We start from the raw sequence: 24,488 nt of genomic DNA, 5'->3' as shown, positions 1-24,488 counted from the left end.
GCCCACGTTGCGGATTCGTGTGAGATTTTTCAGCATCATTTTTGAAAAATCCGCGGGTAAAAGGCACTGCGTTTTACCTGCGGATTTACTGTGGATTTCCAGTGTTTTTTGTGCGGATTTCACCTGCGGATTCCTATTGAGGAACAGGTGTAAAACGCCGCAAAATCCGCACAAAGAATTGACATGCTGCGGAAAATACAACGCAGCGTTTCCGCGTGGTATTTTCCGCACCATGGGCACAGCGGATTTGGTTTTCCATAGGTTTACATGGTACTGTAAACCTGATGGAACACTGCTGCGGATCCGCAGCCAAATCCGCACCGTGTGCACATAGCCTAATTCTAACGGTATGTGCACACTCTGCGGAAAACGCTGCGGATCCGCAGAAGCTTCCCATGAGTTTACAGTTCAATGTAAACCTATGGAAAACAAAAATCGCTGTACACATGCTGCAGAAAAACTGCACGGAAACGCAGCGGTTTACATTCTGCAGCATGTCGCTTCTTTCTGCGGATTCCGCAGCGGTTTTACAACTGCTCCAATAGAAAATCGCAGTTGTAAATCCGCAGTGAAATGCGCAGAAAAACCGTGGTAAATCTGCCATAAATCCGCAGTGGTTTAGCACTGTGGATTTATCAAATCCGCAGCGGAAAAATCCGCAGAGGACCAGAATACGTGTGCACATACCGAAACCCTAACCCTACCCCTAACCCTAATTCTTACCCCAATCTTAGTGGAAGAAAAAAAAAAATCTTTATTTTATTATTGTCCCTACCTATGGGGGTGACAAAGGGGGGGGGGGGCATTCAGTATTTTTTTTATTTTGATCACTGCGATAGGTTTTATCGCAGTGATCAAAATGCACTTGAAACGAATCTGGAAGATGGCGGCGCCCAGGAAAGAAGACCACGGACGGCCCGGTAAGTATGATAGGGTGGGGGGGTGGAGCACGGGGGGGGTGGATCGGAGCATGGGGGGGTAAATCGGAGCACGGGGGGGGGTGGATCGGAGCACGGGGGGGTGCATTGGAGCATCGGGGGGTGGATCGGACTGCAGGGGGGGTGGATCGGACTGCAGGGGGGGTGGATCGGACTGCAGGGGGGGTGGTTGGAGCACGGGGGGGTGATTGGAGCACGGGGGTGAGCGGACAAGAGCACGGGGGGAGCGGACAGGAGGACGGAGGGGAGCGGAGCCGTGTAAAGGAGAGATCGGGGGGCTGGGGGGGCGATCGGTGGGGTGGGGTGGGGGCACATCAATATTTCCAGCCATGGCCGATGATATTGCAGCATCAGCCATGGCTGGATTGTAATATTTCACCAGTTATATTACAAATCACTCCGATTGGCTGTTGAAAGTGAAACTGCCAATCAGAGCGATCGTAGCCACGGGGGGGGGTGAAGCTACCCCCCCTGGGCTAAACTACCACTCCCCCTGTCCCTGCAGATCGGGTGAAATGGGAGTTAACCCTTTCACCCGATCTGCAGGGACGCGATCATTCTGTGACACAGCATATGCGTCACAGGTCGGATTGGCACTGACTTTCATGACGCATACGCTGTGTCACAGGTCGGGAAGGGGTTAAAGTAAAGCTCTACTCACACTTAGGTTCACTATGGCATATACACCAAGAAATTTTTATAGTAACATGAGTATCCATGGTGAAATAAAAATTAAATTTTTTTTTGTTTTACTGAATTTATAGGCCTATCAGGTGGAATCCTCTGAACGCGCATGCTGCAAGGTTTTTATTTTTATTTATTTATTTTACATTGGGACACCAGCAGATGAATGTGACCTCATAGCTAAACGATTGTGTATATCAAGCACAAGCGTTAAGCCCCCGCCTTAAGCCCCCGCCACACATAGCGAGATCGCTAGCGAGATCGCTGCTGAGTCACAAGTTTTGTGACGCAACAGCGACCTCAGTAGCGATCTCGCTATGTGTGACACGTAGCAGCGACCAGGCCCCTGCTGTGAGATCGCTGGTCGTGTCAGAATGGCCTGGACCGTTTTTTTATTGTTGAGGTCCCGCTGGGTAGCACACATCGCTGTGTTTGACACCTTACCAACGACCTCGTTGACAGGACGTCCCATTGAATCATCATGAAATAGCATCGTTGTACAGGTCGCTGCATCGCTGCTGCGTCGTTGGGAGATCGCACTGTGTGACATCTCACCAGCGACCACATAGCGACGCAGCAACGATCCCTGACAGGTCGTATCGTTGTCGGGATCGCTTAAGCGTCGCTATGTGTGACGGGGCCTTTAGGCAGAAAGTGCCTCAAATGCAGTGTGGACAGTAATTTAGTGCAGAGAGCATGTACACTATTCTACATTTAGGTCACAGATATAGAAAAAGAGAATATATATATATATATATTCTGCACATAAATGCCAACAGTCAAGTAAGCCAAGCAGGTAAAACATGCTGCAGCACAGCTTTTGTCCATGTATATGGAAAAGCAGGGCCATACTTACTACCTTTCCTGTATAAGCCAGACTCTATAAAGCTCTATGCACCAAGACAAAGATTCCAAGAATCAGCAGAAAACAGCTCAACAAGCTCCATCCACAGGCTGCTGCTGAGCGAAAGATAAGAGAGGACAATGAAAAATAAAAAAAATAAATTGTTATAGTCTACATCCAACATCTGCTGTGATCCCTACTGCAATATTGGTAGAGCGCCTCAACCTCATAATGCCGGGCACCAGTCACAGCCCGAGAACATCTGCTATATCACACAACATTAAAATGGAATTACCGTGGAAAGAGTGGACAAAAAGGAGTCAGTGACGGCATTTATACAAGACGAAACTTATATTATAATCGTCAGGGAACTGGAAACTAACAATCCCTGACATCAGCAAAGAATGTGATGTTAAACATACAGTACATACTGAAAAAGTCACATTTTACACCAGCTTCAAAAATCAGTATCTCGTGGCTTCAGGCTTCCAACACATATAGACAGCAGCATGTAACACTCAGACTACCCTTAACATTAAAGGCAGCAGCCAGGGGCGTCAGACCTGAAGAACGCCGCCTGTATCCCTAATGAGAGCTGAACATAAAACTTCACCATGGATGAGGGGAAAGAAAGCGAGAACTGTACACATTCTTGTCAGCTGTTATCCCACGCAAACATTACCAAAATCTGGAGGACAGGAAAACCTGACTGCTGTGTTATCTGCTATTGTGCGGATAAGATCATTTCTTATCATAAAGAATTTTAGAATATAATGTAAAAAGTATCTGGTTGTGCAAATGTACCTTATGGCACCAACATATTCAACAGCAACATGCTCCGGTCATAATCACTCACATTATTTCCTGTGCCCACGAGGCTTTGAAACTTTCTATTGCTGAAACACACATGACTGCCAAAGCCGCCTGTTTCAGCTGTGTGACGAAGCAACCATGGAGAGGGAGTTCAAATGGCATATACACTGTGCAGACAGTAAGCCAAACCACGGACTCCTCAATTTCCGTAACTCCAACCCCACAGCCCTACCTCACTACTGAGCATGTGCATAAAGTGCAGCACAGATTCATCTCAACTACGACCTCACAGCACTGGTCACTACTGAGCATGTACATAAAGTGCAGCACAGATTCATCTCCACTCCGACCCCACAGCACTGGTCACTACTGAGCATGTACATAAAGTGCAGCACAGATTCATCTCAACTACGACCTCACAGCACTGGTCACTACTGAGAATGTACATAAAGTGCAGCACAGATTCATCTCCACTAAAAGCTGAGATCCTTAGATCAGGAACAGAATAGACATTTATAGGACATTTCATGGTGGCCCGATTCTAATGCATCGGGTATTCTAGAATATGTATGTAGTTTATTTATGAAGATTTCAGGCTAATGCAATGAATACACAGAATTCGGCCGGCCGGGCGCGACCAATTAGCGAAGCGTGGTTCAAATCCCGTGCCAATTCGCGGCCGGACTGCGTCTGTCGCTGATTAGTCCCAGCCGGCCGCGACCAATCAGTGAAGCCAGGGCCAGCTGCAGGTTTTTGAGGGCCCTGGGCAAAAGAGTCTCACAGCCCACGCAGTATATTACAAAGCCCACGCAGTATATTACACAGCCCACGCAGTATATTACACAGCCCACGAAAGTATATAGCAATGTGGGCACCATATCCCTGCTAAAAAATGAATTAAAATAAAAAATAGTTATATACTGACCTTCCGGCGGCCCCCAGATCCAGCCCAGGCCTTTAGCGATGCTCCTTGCGACGCTCCGTTCCCAGTAATGCATTGCGGCAATAACCCATGATGATGTGCGGTGTCGCGAGAAGCGGGAAAGGCTGGCGCGGACGACGGAAGGTGAGAATATAATGATTTTTTATTATTATTATTTTTAACATTAAATGTTTTTACTATTGATGCTGCATAGGCAGCATCAATAGTAAAATGTTGGTCACACAGGGTTAATGGCAGCGTTAACGGACTGTGTTACACCGCGGTGTAACACAGTCCGTTTAACGGAGTGCTAAAATGCTATGTGGGCACAGACTGGAGGGGAGTAGGGAGGGGCCAATTCGCGGCTGGACTGTGCCTGTCGCTGATTGGTCGCGCCTAGCCGGCCGCGACCAATCAGCGATGCGGGATTTCCGTGACAGAGACAAACAGACGAAAGTGAACCTTAGACCAGGGGTGTCAAACTGCATTCCTCGAGGGCCGCAAACAGGTCATGTTTTCAGGATTTCCTTGTATTGCACAGGTGATAATTTAATCACCTGCAGAGAATGATTCCAGCACCTTGTGTAATGCAAAGGAAATCTTGAAAACACGCATGGTCTGAGGCCCTCGAGGAATGCAGTTTGACACCCCTGCCTTAGGGTATGTGTCCACGTTCAGGATTGCGTCAGGATTTTTGATCAGTATTTGTAAGCCAAAACCAGGAGTGGAACAATTAGCGGAAAAGTATAATAGAAACATATGCACAACTTCTGTATTTATCATCCACTCCTGGTTTTGGCTTACAAATACTGATGGAAAATCCTGACCAAATCCTGATGCAATCCTGAACGTGGACACATACCCTTAGACTATTATATAGATAGATTTTTATAACTTTCACAAATTATGAAAACATTTACACCACATCCTGCATTGTACTACTGTACCCAATTTCTTAGATATTTTAGGAGTCGGTCCATTTCATACAAACTTCACCAAAATAGACACTGACTCCGATGCCACAGCCCTGATATACACGCCACCCCCATGTGAAAAACATACAAATGCCATCACTGGTCAGATTGGAAGTTTGGCCACTTATAATACCAGTCAAAAGTTTGGAAACACCTGTTCATGCAATAAATTTCCTTGTTCACCATACAGAAAAGTCAGACCATTTTTCCCTACCTGTCATCCGTGTGCAATTGTTTTAATTTTTTTTTCTACAGCAGCAGATTTCATTTACAAGAACATTTACAGTTTCCTATGTTACAGACTCACCATATATTTGTAAAATACGGTTGCTGTAATCAATTTACAGAAGAAACTAATGCATGCTGAAAGTTTTCACACACAGATTCGGTCAAAAAAAAAAAAAATCATCTGCACTGCCCCGTTGACAACACTGGTCTGACTACTGGCAGGTTTTTTTCACAGATAGCACTGAGATTGAAAGACTGAAAATACGGTTGTGTGAATGAGCCCTTAATGGAACATGTACATTGTAGATTCAGGCTGTAAAAAGCAAAACAACAGAACACACATGGAAACAAAGAGTAAAGAAATACATGATAAATAACATGCAGTAGATGACATTATTCAAAGTAGCCCCTTTCACTCTGATGACAGCTTTAGACCCCCAATGTAATTCTGCCAAGAGGCTTGGATGGCTGCCAACGGACAGGTACGACCATCAGGTGTGTTTTTCAAGGTTAGTGCTGGTCCACAGTTCCACACTGCGATGATTCCACAAATGTTCCAATCAAGAATATGGCAAGAACTTCTCAGGTAAGTAATTTAACCCCTTTACCCCCAAGGGTGGTTTGCACGTCAATGACCAGGCCAATTTTTACAATTCTGACCACTGTCCCTTTATGAGGTTATAACTCCGAAACGCTTCAACGGATCCTGGTGATTCTGACATTGTTTTCTCGTGACATATTGTACTTCATGATAGTGGTAAAATTTCTTTGATAGTACCTGCGTTTATTTGTGAAAAAAACGGAAATTTGGCGAAAATTTTGAAAATTTCGCAATTTTCAAACTTTGAATTTTTATGCAATTAAATCACAGAGATATGTCACACAAAATACTTAATAAGTAACATTTCCCACATGTCTCCTTTACATCAGCATAATTTTGGAACCAATTTTTTTTTTTGTTAGGGAGTTATAAGGGTTAAAAGTTGACCAGCAATTTCTCATTTTTACAACACCATTTTTTTTTTAGGGACCACGTCTCATTTGAAGTCATTTTGAGGGGTCTATATGATAGAAAATGCCCAAGTGTGACACCATTCTAAAAACTGCACCCCTCAAGGTGCTCAAAACCACATTCAAGAAGTTTATTAACCCTTCAGGTGTTTAATAGGAATTTTTGGAATGTTTAAATAAAAATGAACATTTAACTTTTTTACACAAAAAATTTACTTCAGCTCCAATTTGTTTTATTTTACCAAGGGTAACAGGAGAAATTGGACCCAAAAAGTTGTTGTCCAATTTGTCCTGAGTACGCTGATACCCCATATGTGGCAGTAAACCACTGTTTGGGCGCATGGGAGAGCTCGGAAGGGAAGGAGCGCTATTTGACTTTTCAATGCAAAATTGACAGGAATTGAGATGGGACGCCATGTTGCGTTTGGAGAGCCACTGATGTGCCTAAACATTGAAACCCCCCACAAGTGACACCATTTTGGAAAGTAGACCCCCTAAGGAACTTATCTGGATGTGTGGTGAGCACTTTGACCCACCAAGGGCTTCACAGAAGTTTATAATGCAGAGCCATAAAAATAAAACAAAATTTTTTTCCCACAAAAATTATTTTTTAGCCCCCAGTTTAGTATTTTCCCTAGGGTAACAGGAGAAATTGGACCCCAAAAGTTGTTGTCCAATTTGTCCTGAGTACGCTGATACCCCATATGTGGGGGGGGAACCACCGTTTGGGCGCATGGGAGGGTTCGGAAGGGAAGGAGCGCCATTTGGAATGCAGACTTAGATGGAATGGTCTGCAGGCGTCACATTGCGTTTGCAGAGCCCCTAATGTACCTAAACAGTAGAAACCCCCCACAAGTGACACCATTTTGGAAAGTAGACCCCCTAAGGAACTCATCTTGATGTGTTGTGAGAGCTTTGAACCCCCAAGTATTTCACTACAGTTTATAACGCAGAGCCATGCAAATAAAAAATATTTTTTTTCCACAAAAATTATATTTTAGCCCCCAGTTTTGTATTTTTCCAAGGTTAGCAGGAGAAATTGGACCCTAAATGTTGTTGTCCAATTTGTCCTGAGTACGCTGATACCCGATATGTGGGGGGGAACCACCGTTTGGGCGCATGGGAGGGCTCGGAAGGGAAGGAGCATCATTTGGAATGCAGACTTAGATGGATTGGTCTGCAGGCGTCACATTGCGTTTGCAGAGCCCCTAATGTACCTAAACAGTAGAAACCCCCCACAAGTGACCCCATATTGGAAACTAGACCCCTCAATGAACTTATCTAGATGTGTTGTGAGAACTTTGAACCCCCAAGTGTTTCACTACAGTTTATAACGCAGAGCCGTGAAAATAAAAAATCTTTTTGTTTTCCCACAAAAATTATTATTTAGCCCCCAGTTGTATTTTCCCAAGGGTAACATGAGAAATTGGTCCACAAAAGTTGTTGTCCAATTTGTCCTGAGTACGCTGATACCCCATATGTTGGGGTAAACCCCTGTTTGGGCACACAGGAGAGCTCGGAAGGGAAGGAGCACTGTTTTACTTTTTCAACGCAGAATTGGCTGGAATTGAGATCGGACGCCATGTCGTGTTTGGAGAGCCCCTGATGTGCCGAAACAGTGGAAACCCCCCAATTATAACTGAAACCCTAATCTAAACACACCCCTAACCCTAATTCCAACGGTAACCCTAACCACACCTCTAACCCTGACACACCCCTAACCCTAATCCCAACCCTATTCCCAACTGTAAATGTAATCTAAACCCTAACCCTAACTTTAGCCCCAACCCTAGCCCTAACCCTAGCCCTAACCCTAGCCCTAACCCTAGCCCTAACCCTAACCCTAGCCCTAACCCTAGCCCTAACCCTAGCCCTAACCCTAGCCCTAACCCTAGCCCTAACCCTAGCCCTAGCCCTAGCCCTAACCCTAGCCCTAACCCTAGCCCTAATGGGAAAATGGAAATAAATACATTTTTTTTTATTTTTCCCTAACTAAGGGGGTGATGAAGGGGGGTTTGATTTACTTTTATAGCGAGTTTTTTAGCGGATTTTTATGATTGGCAGCCGTCACACACTGAAAGACCCTTTTTATTGCAAAAAATATTTTTTGCAATACCACATTTTGAGAGCTATAATTTTTCCATATTTTGGTCCACAGAGTCATGTGAGGTCTTGTTTTTTGCGGGACGAGTTGACGTTTTTATTGAAAACATTTTTGGGCACGTGACATTTTTTGATCGCTTTTTATTCCGATTTTTGTGAGGAAAAATGACCAAAAGCCAGCTATTCATTAATTTCTATTGGGGGAGGCGTTTATACCGTTCCGCGTTTGGTAAAATTGATAAATCAGTTTTATTCTTCGGGTCAGTACGATTACAGCGATACCTCATTTATATCATTTTTTTATGGTTTGGCGCTTTTATACGATAAAAACTATTTTACAGAAAAAATAATTATTTTTGCATCGCTTTATTCTCAGGACTATAACTTTTTTATTTTTTTGCTGATGATGCTGTATGGCGGCTCTTTTTTTGCGGGACAATATGACGCTTTCAGCGGTACCATGGTTATTTATATCTGTCTTTTTGATCGCGTGTTATTCCACTTTTTGTTCGGCGGTATGATAATAAAGCGTTGTTTTTTGCCTCGTTTTTTTTTTTCTTCTTCTTACGGTGTTTACTGAAGGGGTTAACTAGTGGGACAGTTTTATAGGTCGGGTCGTTACGGACGCGGCGATACTAAATATGTGTACTTTAATTGGTTTTTTTTTTTTATTTAGATGAAGAAATGTATTTATGGGAATAATATTTTTTTTTTTTTTTCATTATTTTGGAATATTTTTTTTTATTTTTTTTACACATTTGGAAAATTTTTTTTTTACTTTTTTACTTTGTCCCAGGGGGGGACATCACAGATCAGTGATCTGACAGTTTGCACAGCACTCTGTCAGATCACTGATCTGACATGCAGCGCTGCAGCCTTCACAGTGCCTGCTCTGAGCAGGCTCTGTGAAGCCACCTCCCTCCCTGCAGGACCCGGATCCGCGGCCATCTTGGATCCGGGGCTGGAGGGAGCAGGGAGGGAGGTGAGACCCTCGCAGCAACGCGATCACATCGCGTTGCTCCGGGGGTCTCAGGGAAGCCCGCAGGGAGCCCCCTCCCTGCGCGGTGCTTCCCTGCACCGCCGGCACATCGCGATCATCTTTGATCGCGGTGTGCCAGGGGTTAATGTGCCGGGGGCGGTCCGTGACCGCTCCTGGCACATAGTGCCGGATGTCAGCTGCGATAAGCAGCTGACACCCGGCCGCGATCGGCCGCGCTCCCCCCGTGAGCGCGGCCGATCGGTTATGACGTACTATCCCGTCCAGGGTCAGATAAGCCCAGGGCACCTCGACGGGATAGTACGTCTAAGGTCACAGAGGGGTTAAGACACAAAGGCATGTAAATGCAAAAAATAGTTACTGGAATCTTGAAGGCATGCTCAAGTGCAGTCATGAAAACCTTCAATCGCTATAATGAAACTGTCTCTCAAGACAACCAGCCCCAGGAATTTGGAAAGATCAAGAATGACCATTTTTTTTAAGAGGATAAGTGCATCAGGATTACCAGGCTCAGAAACATCAAAACTGTATGGCACTCATAAATGATGCACAGACATCAAGCAGCAGACATCTCTCAACATCAACAGTCCAGAGAAGCAGGCCTTTATGGTCAAAGTGTTGCAGAGAAGGACTAGACATTAGATCAGTGGAAATCTGTATTGTGGGCTCAGGAGTCAAAACTTGACAAAGTTTAGGATCAACCTCCATGAATTGTGAGATGCAGAAAAGCTCAGTGCATACTTTTAACATTTGTGGTGCCTACTGGGAAGCATGGAAGAAGATGTGTGACGGTGTGAGGGAGCTCTGCTGGTGACACACTTGGTGATTTACTCCAAATTAAAGGAACACTAACCCAGCATGCCTACCAGATTTCTGCAACAATTTACCTTCCCATCAGGTTCGCAGTTAGTAGGACCATTCTTTGTGTTGCAACAGCACAACAACCCAAAACACACTTCCAGGATATATGCTACAATGACCATTGGGTGCTGTGTCAGATGACATGGCCTCCACAATCTCCTGATCTCAACTCAATTAAGATGGTTTGGGAGTTGTTGAGCAGTAGAGTGAAGGTAACACAGCCAACAAGTGCTCAGCAGCTCTGGAAACTCCTTTGAGATGGTTGGAAAGCCATTCCTAGTGATCACCTGATGAAGTTGTTTGAAAAAAAAATGTGAAGGGCTGTCAGAGTTATGCTATGTGCACACATAGGAAAAGTGGTGCAGAATTTTCTGCACAAAATCCGCATCTCCTGACAGAATCAGCAGCTGCGGATTTGCCACGGTTTTTATGCGGATTTTGCCACTGCGGATTTCTATCATGGAGGGGTGCAGAAACGCTGCAGATCAGCACAAAAGAAGTGACATGCACTTTTAAATCCGCAGCAATTCCGCACTGATTTTTACGCACTATGTGCACAGCTTTTTTTTTTTTTTTTTCAATTGATTAACATTGTACTGTACATCACAGTGCGGATCTGCAGACCAGAAAGTGTTAAAACTTACATACCCTCCTTTTAGGCCATGTGCACACGATGCGGATTTGCTGCGGATCTGCAGCAAATTTTTCCACGCAGAGACGCTGCAGATCCGCAGCAAATCCGCAGCAAATCCGCATCGTGTGCACATGGCCTAAAAGGAGGGTATGTAAGTTTTAACACTTTCTGGTTTGTTTCGCATTTCTTTATGGTTTTGCCGCCTTCAGTCTGAATCTATATTGTGCACATTCCAACAACAAGGAAAACCATTGCATGAACCGACATATCCCAGTTTTTGATCGGTCCCATATGTAGTAATGTATAGAAAATTAAAAAACTCAGACATATAATTAAAAGTAGCAGGGTATGTTTCCACAGTCAGTAAATGCTGCGGATTGGACGCTGCTTACAGCTGCAGAGTCCAAATGTTACAGTATAGTGGATGGGATTTTATGAAATCCCATCTCCACTATGCGTGCAGGGACGCCTCCGGCTTGCCTGCAAATGCGGCGCGCATATTTCTAGAACGCAGCATGTCTATTTATCTTGCGGAGATGCTCAGTCTCAGCAAAATAAATATCACAGTTCAATGTATAGGACGCAATGATTCCGCACGGTTCAATGAAGACATGCGGAATCACCACGCGTACAAAAGCTGGCAGCGCTTTGGACGGAGCGGACATGCGCTGCGTCCAAAGCGCTGCCAACACTGAACGTGGAAACATAGCCTTAGAGGTATGCCATCCATAATGTTGGAGCTTCATCTTAAAGGTACCGTCACACTAGACGATATCGCTAGCGATCCGTGACGTTGCAGCGTCCTGGCTAGCGATATCGTCCAGTGTGACACGCAGCAGCGATCAGGCCCCTGCTGTGCTGTCGCTGGTCGGGGAAGAAAGTCCAGAACTTTGTTTCGTCGCTGGACTCCCCGCAGACATCGCTGAATCGGCGTGTGTGACACCGATTCAGCGAGGTCTTCGCTGGTAACCAGGGTAAACATCGGGTAACTAAGCGCAGGGCCGCGCTTAGTAACCCGATGTTTACCCTGGTTACCATCCTAAAAGTAAAAAAAACAAACGCTACATACTTACCTACCGCTGTCTGTCCCCGGCGCTTTGCTTCTCTGGTCTGGCTGTGAGCACAGCGTCCGGAATGCAGAGCGGTGACGTCACCGCTGTGCTCTGCTTTCCGGCTGCCCGGCGCTCACAGCCAGAGCAGAGAAGCAGAGCGCCGAGGACAGACAGCGGTAGGTAAGTATGTAGCGTTTGTTTTTTTTACTTTTAGGATGGTAACCAGGGTAAACATCGGGTTACTAAGCGCGGCCCTGCGCTTAGTTACCCGCTGTTTACCCTGGTTACCGGGGACCTCGGGATCGTTGGTCGCTGGAGAGCTGTGGTCGCTGGAGAGCGGTCTGTGTGACAGCTCTCCAGCGACCAAACAGCTACGCTGCAGCGATCCGGATCGTTGTCGGTATCGCTGCAGCGTCGCCAAGTGTGACGGTACCTTAAGTGACATTCTTCTAAGATAGCAGGCAGCAACAGTTTGGCAGCTATACAATCCAATCCCATCCACAATGTGGTGAGGGATGTTTGAGGCAGCCAGCAAAGAATCCATGCTGTTAATGTAAACCAAGCTCACGAGAACTATTACTAATTTCAAAGGAGAAAACTATCATAAGACGGTGTCTTCCAAGTGCCATGACCCACAATCTAGCCTTGTCTGCAAAAGGTTTCTACGCTGGAATTCTCATGTCTGGTACGTCGGATATTTACAAAAACGTATCATTTCTATTGGGGGTACAATCACTTACATAACATTACTTCCATAAGTAAAATCAAGAGGACTGGTTTCCTTTAATCCCTTCCTGACGTAGGATGTAGTAGTCTGGGCTTCATAACAGAACTTGATGTTGGGCATGTACTACAATGCTGTTGTATTTGTAGCATATAGAACAAAGTTTCAATCACAGCGTCAAGTCCCTTATGGGGACTAAAACATAAATAAAAGTTTTTAAAAATACCAAACAAACGTCACTAAAGTCTTGGTTAGGACACTAAGTAGGACAGCATAGAAAGGATGGGAGCTGCTGGCTTACAGCAAACTTTCTCGAGTCACCTACACATCTACTTAGGACAAGTTCACATTTGCAGTATTTTTTTTTTTTTTGTTTTGTTGTAGAAACCGAAAAAACAAATACAACATAAAACCAAATTCCGTCATTTTTCCAGGAAAAAAAAAAAAAAAAGTCCTATTTGCTTTTACAAAAAATGCTGCAATCTATGATGAAGTCTCTGACAGATGTGTTCAGAGCATTTCGAAAATGACATAGTACAAAACAGTTGTGACACAAAACGCCAGTAGTATAAATAAAGGTATCCGTAAGATGCTTGCTAAGGCGTAAACGTCTTACCTCTTTTGGCATTATATCAGGTGTACCTGGCTTAGGGTATGTGCACAGGTGGAAGACGCTTGGAACAGCGCTCAAAAAATGTTAAAAATAACGTATACTCAGCAATGTCAAAAAGACTTCCTATGCATAAGTTTAAGCTCCGAAAGCCATGAAGTGGCTAAAGAAAGTGACCTGACCATCACAAGTTGCTTTCGCTTCCAATCCACTACTAATATCTATCTCTATATATACACAGTACAGACAAAAAGTTTGGACACACCTTCTCATTTAAAGATTTTTCTGTATTTTCATGACTATGAAAATTGTACATTCACACTGAAGGCATCAAAACTATGAATTAACACATGTGGGATTATATATGTGGCACCCCTAGAGGTATTTGCCACAAATATAGTTACTGACACTGAATACAAATACTAAAATAGCAAGACTGCACTACCTCCTCCGGCCAGAAGGGGGAGCTCCAGAGACTCCCCTTGATCCATTCTGGTCTGAGAGAAGAACTGACAGTTGGGCTAAGGAGCTGATAGTGAGAGGTCATACAGTTGAATCTCTAACAGCCCTGTGACTGTTACCAGGCCCAAATCACCGGCCTGAGGAGAAGAGGGACAGAGAAAAAGGACATTGTGAGAACCGGGTAGCATTAATCACTACCCAGAACAGGCGCAAAGACGGATACCGGATCCGTGGCTGTATTCATTATATACAGGGTGGAGCGCGGTAATTTGCTGATTTGGGAATGAAATAAAAAAATTATGATCATTAGAAAAATTTATTTTATATTTTAATTATACTGAACAGTAATGGAATTTTTAAATTACATGGTTTTAAATAGTGTATCTGGCAAATGTCGACCTTCGCTATCCACACACTGCTGCATACATTTTCTGAAGTTTTCATGAAATGTCGACCTTCGCTATCCACACACTGCTGCATACATTTTCTGAAGTTTTCATGAACTCTAACAAGCATGTCCACTGGTATTCTGCCAATTTCAGCTTCAATATTGTTCCTTAGGTCTTCCAAGGTGTTGGGACGGTCGTGTCAAATAGTCCCATGCTGACAAATGTTGGACCACGCACATTTTATACGGGTGAAAATTCAGTTCATCATGAAGAATCCGGTGGAGAGAACGTCTTGAAATGCCAAGAGCAAATGATTGCTTCCGAGCAGAGCGTTTCGGAGATTGCAGTACTGCTGCTCTAACTCTCTCGATGTTTTGTGGTGTTGTAATCCTTCTCTCAGGTCCCCTTCGTACACATGACACATTCCCTGCTGTTCTGAATGCATTCACCCAATTTACAATTGATTGCCGTCCAGGAACACGTCCGCGTGGAGGAACAGCGAATTGTAAACGAAAAGCACGCTGCACTGCAATGATCGAGTGGGCATTTGAAAAATACGCTTCAACACAAAATGACCTCTCCTCACGTGTCCACTGCATGATGGCAACTGAAAGGCAGAGGAATACAAATCTCCCATCAGCCACTGTAAGCCACACCCACTCTCCCCTCTCTTCGACCAACAGTGCCGCCACAGCATGCAGTGCAAAAAAGCAAATTACCGCGCTCCACCCTGTATAATACAGCAACCGGAAAAACGTGAGGGGATATCAGCTTCACTAGGGCCGGACGCAGCAACAGACACAGAGTTCAGCGGTACTCCTGGAGGGGGTAAGCCGATAAAAGGACTCGGGTTGCCCGTCGAACCAGGACCCGGAGGGGACAGATTGGGCCGGCAGCCAGTTCACATACAGCAGCAGGGCCACACAGAAACTGCTTACAATAAGAGGCGAAGACCCCGGCAGGGTCAAAGTAACTCAGAGTTCCCATACAGACTCCGGTGACAGGACTGGTTGTAAATCCCTTTATGTTGAAGTAAACTGGTTAAACGTTTCAGTGCCTCAGACTTTCATTTGGACAATAGCCATCTATCCAGGATCGGGATCAGCAGCAGATTCTCCCAGCGGTGATGATCAAGTAAATGCCTGTTCCCTCACGATACCCTTACACTGTGCATTGCCTGAGGCCACAGCACCGGGTCAAGCCAACCGTGACATCCCCCTCAAGAGACAGACCCCATTGGTCCGGTGCTGGGTACCTCGGTCTCCTGGGAGTCACATATACTTAACAAAAAAGTGTGAAACCACTGAAATTATGTCTTATATTCTAGGTTCTTCAAAGTAGCCACCTTTTGCTTTGATGACTGCTTTGCACACTCTTGGCATTCCCTTGATGAGCTTCAAGAGGTAGTCACCAGGAATAGTTTTCACTTCACAGGTGTGCCCTGTCAGTTTTAATAAGTGGGATTTCTTGCCTTATAAATGGTGTTGGGACCATCAGTTGTGTTGTGCAGAAGTCTGGTGGATACACAGCTGATAGTCCTACTGAATAGACTGTTAGAATTTGTATTATGGCAAGAAAAAAAAGGAGCTAAGAAAAACGAGTGGCCATCATTACTTTAAGAAATGAAGGTCAGTCAGTATGAAAAATTGGGAAAACTTTGAAAGTGTCCCCAAGTGCACTGGCAAAAACCATCAAGCGCTACAAAGAAACTGGCTCACATGAGTACCACCCCAGGAAAGGAAGACCAAGAGTCACCTCTGCTTCTGAGGATAAGTTTATCCGAGTCACCAGCCTCAGAAATCGCAGGTTAACAGCAGCTCAAATTAGAGACCAGGTCAATGCCACACAGTTCTAGCAGCAGACACATCTCTACAACTGTTAAGAGGAGACTGTGCAGCAGGCCTTCGTGGTAAAATAGCTGCTAGGAAACCACTACTAAGGACAGGCAACAAGCAGACGACTTATTTGGGTTAAAGAACACAAGGAATGGACATTAGACCAGTGGAAATCTGTGCTTTGGTCTGATGAGTCCAAATTTGAGATCTTTGGTTCCAACCATCGTATCTTTGTGTGATGCAGAAAACGTGAACGGATGGACTCTACATGCCTGCTTCCCACCGTGAAGCATGGAGGAGGAGGTGTGATGGTGTGGGGGTGCTTTGCTGGCGACACTGTTGGGGATTTATTCAAAATTGAAGGCATACTGAACCAGCATGGCTACCACAGCATCTTGCAGCGGCATGCTATTCCATCCGGTTTGCGCTTAGTTGGACCATCATTTATTTTTCAACAGGACAATGACCCCAAACACACCTCCAGGCTGTGTAAGGGCTATTTGACCAAGGAGAGTGATGGGGTGCTACACCAGATGACCTGGCCTCCACAGTCACCATACCTGAACCCAATCGAGATGGTTTGGGGTGAGCTGGACCGCAGAGTGAAGGCACAAGGGCTAACAAGTGCTAAGTATCTCTGGGAACTCCATCAAGATTGTTGGAAGACCATTCCTGGTGACTACCTCTTGAAGCTCATCAAGAGAATGCCAAGAGTGTGCAAAGCAGTCATCAAAGCAAAAGGTGGCTACTTTGAAGAACCTAGAAGATAAGACATATTTTCAGTTGTTTCACACTTTTTTGTTAAGTATATAATTCCACATGTGTTAATTCATAGTTTTGATGCCTTCAGTGTGAATGTACTACTTTCATAGTCATGAAAATACATAAAAATCTTTAAATGAGAAGGTGTGTCCAAACTTTTGCTCTGTACTTTATATACAGTAGTTTTTGGCAAAGCCAGCTCACCGCTTTGAAGAAACAGGAATACATCCAACCTGTGGTTACAGTTCGCACGGAACACGGATTGGGATAAATCCACTCATGTAAAGAAAAAACATTTTGTTTCTCCAGCGATCAGTACAATGGTAGAGTAAAATATACCTTTTATTAATCCATTTAAAAGTTCCAGATTTCTTCAATAACAGTATTGCATACATTAAATCCCTTATGGAATATATAAATATTTAAAAATTATATTACATCGTCCAACTACAAGGTCGTTGCATAAACCATAAAGAAGACACTTGAAGAAAATCACCTCCTGCTTTTTTTATCTTCTGATTCAAATACAAAGCAATGTGTACAATATCTAAAAGACACAGTGTGCACATACCCTTAAGCTGGGTTCACACTGCGTTATGGGTGTCCGTTAGAAGGACTACGTTACACCGCGGCATGGACGTGCGCTAGCGATGTGCCGTCATTGAGTGACGGACCCTGAGACGCGGGCTGCAGCGTTTCCGGGTCCGTCACTGCTAGCGCAGATGGAGCTAGCAGATGCTCTATCTGCGCTAGCGCTGTGACAAGTCGGCACTTGCGTCAACAGCAGCCCGCTAACGTATATGTTGAAAGGGCTGCTGTTAACGCAGAGTGAACCCGGCCTTGGAAACAGAAGTGCTTCTTTCACATGCACCGCCGTAGTAATTCAGCCATAGATAAAAACGTGCAGACGGGGTCCCAATGAGATTAATGTCCAGTCAATATAAATTATAAGTTACAGTAAAAGCCTCAAATAATTCACCCTCTGCGATCACCGGAAGATCCTGTCTCAACACTCACATGATTGGCCCACCAGAAAACATAGATTTGGAGCACTCTTAACAGAGAAATTAGGATATCCAATCACCAACTGCAGGGGTGACCCACCTCAGCCAATCACCAACTGCAGGGGTGACCCACCTCAGCCAATCACTTACTGCAGGGGTGACCCACCTCAGCCAATCACTTACTGCAGCAGTGACCCACCTCAGCCAATCACTTACTGCAGCGGTGACCCACCTCAGCCAATCACTTACTGCAGGGGTGACCCACCTCAGCCAATCACTAACTGCAGAGGTGACCCACCTCAGCCAATCACTTATTGCAGGGGTGACCCACCTCAGCCAATCACTTACTGCAGCAGTGACCCACCTCAGCCAATCACTTACTGCAGGGGTGACCCACCTCAGCCAATCACTAACTGCAGGGGTGACCTACCTCAGCCAATCACTTACTGCAGCAGTGACCCACCTCATCTAGGTTTAAGGGGGCTCTGCTGACATGCTGAGGATAGGGTCAGGACACAACAACCGGTCATCCAGGTGAGGAGAACCTGCTGTTGAATGCTGAGAAGCAGTAACATTTCTGTTTTGGGTGCACTTCAATAATATTGCCTGGACAAACGGTTTAGCTAAAACACCAACTATCTTGTGACTGGGGCATTTTAAAAAAGGAGCCCTCACCTTTTTTGAACTGTTACTTTCACAAATATTTGTATTCCTCTTTATAAATCTTGATAACTTGATAATCTTATAACTCGGCATTGTCTGGTTCCTCATATTTCTCCTAGAAATGAAATTGACAACTGGGTGTTGACTTCCCCTGCCCAGTAGGTTGTGTCTCCACTCATTGTGACACTGCCAGCTCTGATTGCGGCGATTCCTTAGCCTGATCTTGCCCAAACTTATAACAAAGCTGCAGATTTCTTCACAGATTTCTAGGAGGAATAAGCCTGTGGTCACACGCAGTGCTTTTGTAGTGTCTTTAAAACATCACAGCCCAGTGGAGTCTAGTAGAAAGGGCACAATGCAGAACTAACGACACATCAGACTTCTTATTTTGCAAGGAATAAAACGATTCAATACATCTTTGAGCGGACAGGTCTTCTAAGGCCTCAAACTTCTTTTTTTTTTCATATATGAGAAAAATTCCCTTCAGTATGCTAGATCAGATTCTTGTGTGTCCGTTTCTTCTATCAATTTTTCCAAGACCCAAAGACTTGCACTTGGATTTTGATCCAGGAGTCTGATCAAAGCAGGAGTGGTCTCTACTTGTGGACATGTGATCGGCCCCACAGATTATAACGGAGACGTGTTCTGTTTGTATAAATACATGGACAAAACACGACGGACGTCTGAATGAGGCCCAACTCTGCTGTATCATAAGATGCCCAGTAAGTCAGCTGGCGCAGACTGAAGTTTAGGAGCGCTGCAACCCCCCCAGCAATAGACAGATGACAGCTGCTGTCACAGACCTGTCCTGATGTGCCACATGGGCATCCTACAGGGGTGTCTCCTCACACCCTCCACTCCAATGCAGGGGCACACAGTGTGTAAGTGATCACAGGGCTTTATGTACATACCACCCATGTCCCAGCATACTGTACTGCCCATAGGGATTTATGTAAGTGCCCCCATGCTTCACTGATCACGGGCCTGTATGTTAGTGCCCCCATATCTCAGCATACTGCACTGCCCATGGGGTTTTATGCAAGTGCTCCCCATACCTCAGCATACTGCTCTGCCCACAGGGCTTTATGTAAGTGCCCCCCCCCCATACCTCAGCATACTGCACTGATCATGCGGATTTATGTAAGTGCCCCCATGCTTCACTGATCACGGGCCTGTATGTTAGTGCCCCCATATCTCAGCATACTGCACTGCCCATGGGGTTTTATGCAAGTGCCCCCCATACCTCAGCATACTGCTCTGCCCACAGGGCTTTATGTAAGTGCCCCCCCCCCATACCTCAGCATACTGCACTGATCATGCGGATTTATGTAAGTGCCCCCCCCCATACCTCAGCATACTGCACTGATCATGGGCTGTAAGTGGCCCCCATGCTTCAGCATACTGCACTGATCATAGTGATTTATGTAAGTGCCCCCCCCATACCTCAGCATACTGCACTGATCATGGGCTGTAAGTGGCCCCCATGCTTCAGCATACTGCACTGATCATGCGGATTTATGTAAGTGCCCCCCCATACCTCAGCATACTGCACTGATCATAGGGTTTTATGTAAGTGCCCCCCATACCTCAGCATACTGCACTGATCATGGGCTGTATGTAGGTGCCCCCAATACCTCAGCATACTGCACTGATCATGGGCTGTATGTAGGTGCCCCCAATACCTCAGCATACTGAACTGATCATAGGGTTATATATAAGTGCCCCCCATACCTCAGCATACTGCACTGATCATGGGCTGTATGTAGGTGCCCCCAATACCTCAGCATACTGCACTGATCATAGGGTTTTTTGTAAGTGCCCCCATACCTCAACATACTGTACTGATCATGGGCTGTATGTAGGTGCCCCCCATACCTCAGCATACTGTACTGATCATGGGCTGTATGTAAGTGCCCTCATACCTCAGCATACTGCACTGATCATGGGCTGTATGTAGGTGCCCCCATACCTCAGCATACTGCACTGATCATGGGCTGTATGTAGGTGCCCCCCATACCTCAGCATACTGTACTGATCATGGGCTGTATGTAAGTGCCCTCATACCTCAGCATACTGCACTGATCATGGGCTGTATGTAGGTGCCCCCATACCTCAGCATACTGCACTGATCATGGGCTGTATGTAAGTGCCCTCATACCTCAGCATACTGCACTGATCATGGGCTTTATGTAAGTGCCCCCCATACCTCAGCATACTGCACTGATCATGGGCTGTATGTAGGTGCCCTCATACCTCAGCATACTGCACTGATCATGGGCTTTATGTAAGTGCCCCCCATACCTCAGCATACTGCACTGATCATGGGCTTTATGTAAGTGCCCCCCCCATACCTCAGCATACTGCACTGATCATGGGCTGTATGTAGGTGCCCCCCATACCTCAGCATACTGCACTGATCATGGGCTGTATGTAGGTGCCCCCCATACCTCAGCATACTGCACTGATCATGGGCTGTATGTAGGTGCCCCCCATACCTCAGCATACTGCACTGATCATGGGCTTTATGTAAGTGCCCCCCATACCTCAGCATACTGCACTGATCATGGGCTGTATGTAGGTGCCCCCCATACCTCAGCATACTGCGCTGATCATGGGCTGTATGTAAGTGCCCCCCATGCCTCAGGGGGCAGGTGTCATGTAACTCTCCCACAGACCCTTCCATACCAGCATGTCACTGCTCTCCTTCCTCCATGTGCTGGGATCCGGGGAGAAGCCATTCATGCTTTCCTCCAGCACTGCCCCCTCCTCCTCTGGAGGAAACCCGGGGAGAGGACGGGGGCTCCGCACTGAGCATGTCCTAGTACCGGCCACTGACAGCGGCTGCCCGGCAGTGACACACACCACCATGTCTCCGCACACACCACCATGTCTCCGCACACACATGTCCGTCCGCACACACATGTCCGTCCACACAGGACCCGAGGACAGAGCTGCACACAAATCACTGCGCTGCTGACCGGTGACAGCCACTCACCTCTGCCGGCCGCGCTGTCTGTCAGAAGAGAGGGGGACACCGAGGAGAGCGGAGGCCGTGCTCACAGCTCCGATGCTGCCGCCGTTCTGTCACAGGATGACTGGCAGACACAAGGTGATAACCGCTCACATGTGACCCGCGAGCCTGCTGTTCCTCAGGAACTCTCTCTCGTGAACACAGCCGGCGTCAGCGCAACTGTGAACGAGCAGCAGCGCGTGCCCGAGACATAGGGAGAGAGCGCGCGGGGAAGAGCTCGGCGGTGGCGCGCAAATTGTGTGCGCGCATCTTAGGGTCGCTGACGACACGTTTGGGCGGCAAAAAGTTACGTCAGTCAGAATTCAATAAGCTGCAGCCGCCGCCTCCTCCTGTGACTGACGGCGGGGAATACCGGCCCCAGGCGCCGCGCTGCGGGAGGGAGGAGGTCACTGCCATCAGCAATGTCACTATCAGCAGCAAGCCACGTCTTCCACGTGTGTCATCATAATATTGTCCTCCACCTGTGTGATAATAATGTCCTCTGCTACATGTCTGATAACAATGTCCTCCACATTAGTGAGGTATGTGTGGCTCGCTCTACGAGCGCAGCGGGGTGCTTGGTACCAGGTCTGGTCTTAAAGGGACACTGTCACCTGAATTTGGAGGGAGCAATCTTCAGCCATGTAGGCGGGGTTTTGGGGTTTTTGATTCACCCTTTCCTTACCAGCTAGCTGCATGCTGGCTGCAATATTGGATTGAAGTTCATTCTCTGTCCTCCATAGTACACGCCTGCGCAAGGCAAGATTGCCTTGTGCAGGCATGTACTATGCAGGACAGAGAATGAACTTCAATCCAATATTGAGGCCAGCAGGTAAGGAAAGGGTGGATCAAACACCTGAAAACTCCGCCCATATGACCCAAAACCGGTCCTGCCAAATTCAGGTGACAGGTTCCCTTTAAAGGGGATTGTTATGAACTGATGATTCAGAACCACAATGGACCTGGTGGTTAAGAGCACACAAAGTGACCTGATAGTTACTAATAACATAGGACGAGCTCTGAGACGTGGGAACTCTGCTGACCGCAATCCCTAATCCTATCACACCACACTAGAGGTAGCCGTGGAGCGCTCCTGACCAGACCTAGGCGCCTCGGGCACAGCCTGAGAAACTAGCTAGCCCTGAAGATAGAAAAATAAGCCTACCTTGCCTCAGAGAAATTCCCCAAAGGAAAAGGCAGCCCCCCACATATAATGACTGTGAGTAAAGATGAAAATACAAACACAGAGATGAAATAGATTTTAGCAAAGTGAGGCCCGACTTACTGAATAGACCGAGGATAGGAAAGATAGCTTTGCAGTCAGCACAAAAACCTACAAACAACCACGCAGAGGGCGCAAAAAGACCCTCCGCACCGACTAACGGTACGGAGGTGCTTCCTCTGCGCCCCAGAGCTTCCAGCAAGCAAGACAAACCAAAATAGCAAGCTGGACAGAAAATATAGCAAACCAAGAAACACAAGCAGAACTTAGCTTATGCAGGCCACAAGGACGATCCAGGAGAGAGCAAGACCAATACTGGAACATTGACTGGAGGCCAGGAACAAAGAACTAGGTGGAGTTAAATAGAGCAGCACCTAACGACTTAACCTCGTCACCTGAGGAAGGAAACTCAGAAGCCGCAGCCCCACTCACATCCACCAGAGGAAGCTTATGGACAGAACCAGCCGAAGTACCACTCATGACCACAGGAGGGAGCTTGACCACAGAATTCACAACAGTACCCCCCCCCCCTTGAGGAGGGGTCACCGAACCCTCACCAGAGCCCCCAGGCCGACCAGGATGAGCCAAATGAAAGGCACGAACCAGATCGGCAGCATGAACATCAGAGGCAAAGACCCAGGAATTATCTTCCTGACCATAACCCTTCCACTTAACCAGGTACTGGAGTTTCCGTCTCGAAATACGAGAATCCAAAATCTTCTCCACTATATACTCCAACTCCCCCTCAACCAAAACCGGGGCAGGAGGATCAACGGATGGAACCACAGGTGCCACGTATCTCCGCAACAATGACCTATGGAATACATTATGGATGGAAAAAGAAGCTGGAAGGGTCAAACGAAAAGACACAGGATTAAGAACCTCAGAAATCCTATACGGACCAATGAAACGAGGCTTAAACTTAGGAGAGGAAACTTTCATAGGAATATAACCAGACGACAACCAAACCAAATCCCCAACACGAAGTCGGGGACCCACACAGCGCCTGCGGTTAGCGAAACGTTGAGCCTTCTCCTGGGACAATGTCAAATTGTCCACTACATGAGTCCAAATCTGCTGCAACCTATCCACCACAGTATCAACACCAGGACAGTCCGAAGACTCAACCTGCCTTGAAGAGAAACGAGGATGGAAACCAGAATTGCAGAAAAACGGCGAAACCAAAGTAGCCGAGCTGGCCCGATTATTTAGGGCGAACTTAGCCAAAGGCAAAAAGGACACCCAATCATCCTGATCAGCAGAAACAAAACATCTCAGATATGTTTCCAAGGTCTGATTGGTTCGTTCAGTTTGGCCATTTGTCTGAGGATGGAAAGCCGAGGGAAAAGACAAATCAATGCCCATCCTAGCACAAAAGGCTCGCCAAAACCTCAAAGCAAACTGGGAACCTCTGTCAGAAACGATGTTCTCTGGAATGCCATGTAAACGAACCACATGCTGGAAAAACAATGGCACCAAATCAGAGGAGGAAGGCAATTTAGACAAGGGTACCAAATGGACCATCTTAGAGAAGCGATCACAAACCACCCAAATGACCAACATCTTTTGAGAGACGGGGAGATCCGAAATAAAATCCATAGAGATATGTGTCCAGGGCCTCTTCGGGACCGGCAAGGGCAAAAGCAACCCACTGGCACGAGAACAGCAGGGCTTAGCCCGAGCACAAATCCCACAGGACTGCACAAACGAACGCACATCCCGCGACAGAGACGGCCACCAAAAGGA

The 24,488-nt window shown here is 46.3% G+C and overlaps 1 protein-coding gene across 4 annotated transcripts in view; it reads right to left on the bottom strand.

Annotated features, from left to right (window-relative positions):
- PALS2 (protein associated with LIN7 2, MAGUK p55 family member) overlaps positions 1-21,731 on the bottom strand; it is a 154,487-nt gene extending 132,756 nt beyond the window's left edge. For 2 of the 4 annotated variants that reach the window (XM_069729867.1, XM_069729869.1), the window contains exon 1: positions 21,506-21,708. The gene's annotated coding sequence lies outside the window, so the exon portion shown is untranslated. Of the gene's footprint in view, positions 1-21,505 lie in introns of all 4 variants that reach the window. The other 2 variants (XM_069729870.1, XM_069729868.1) reach the window with 2 other exon arrangements.
- Positions 21,732-24,488: the final 2,757 nt, after the last annotated feature.

This window comes from Ranitomeya imitator, chromosome 6 (genome assembly GCF_032444005.1).
Source record: "Ranitomeya imitator isolate aRanImi1 chromosome 6, aRanImi1.pri, whole genome shotgun sequence".
Lineage (NCBI taxonomy): Eukaryota > Metazoa > Chordata > Amphibia > Anura > Dendrobatidae > Ranitomeya > Ranitomeya imitator.
Note: the sequence above shows the minus strand (reverse complement) of the source record. Positions and strands in the feature narration are given on the sequence as shown.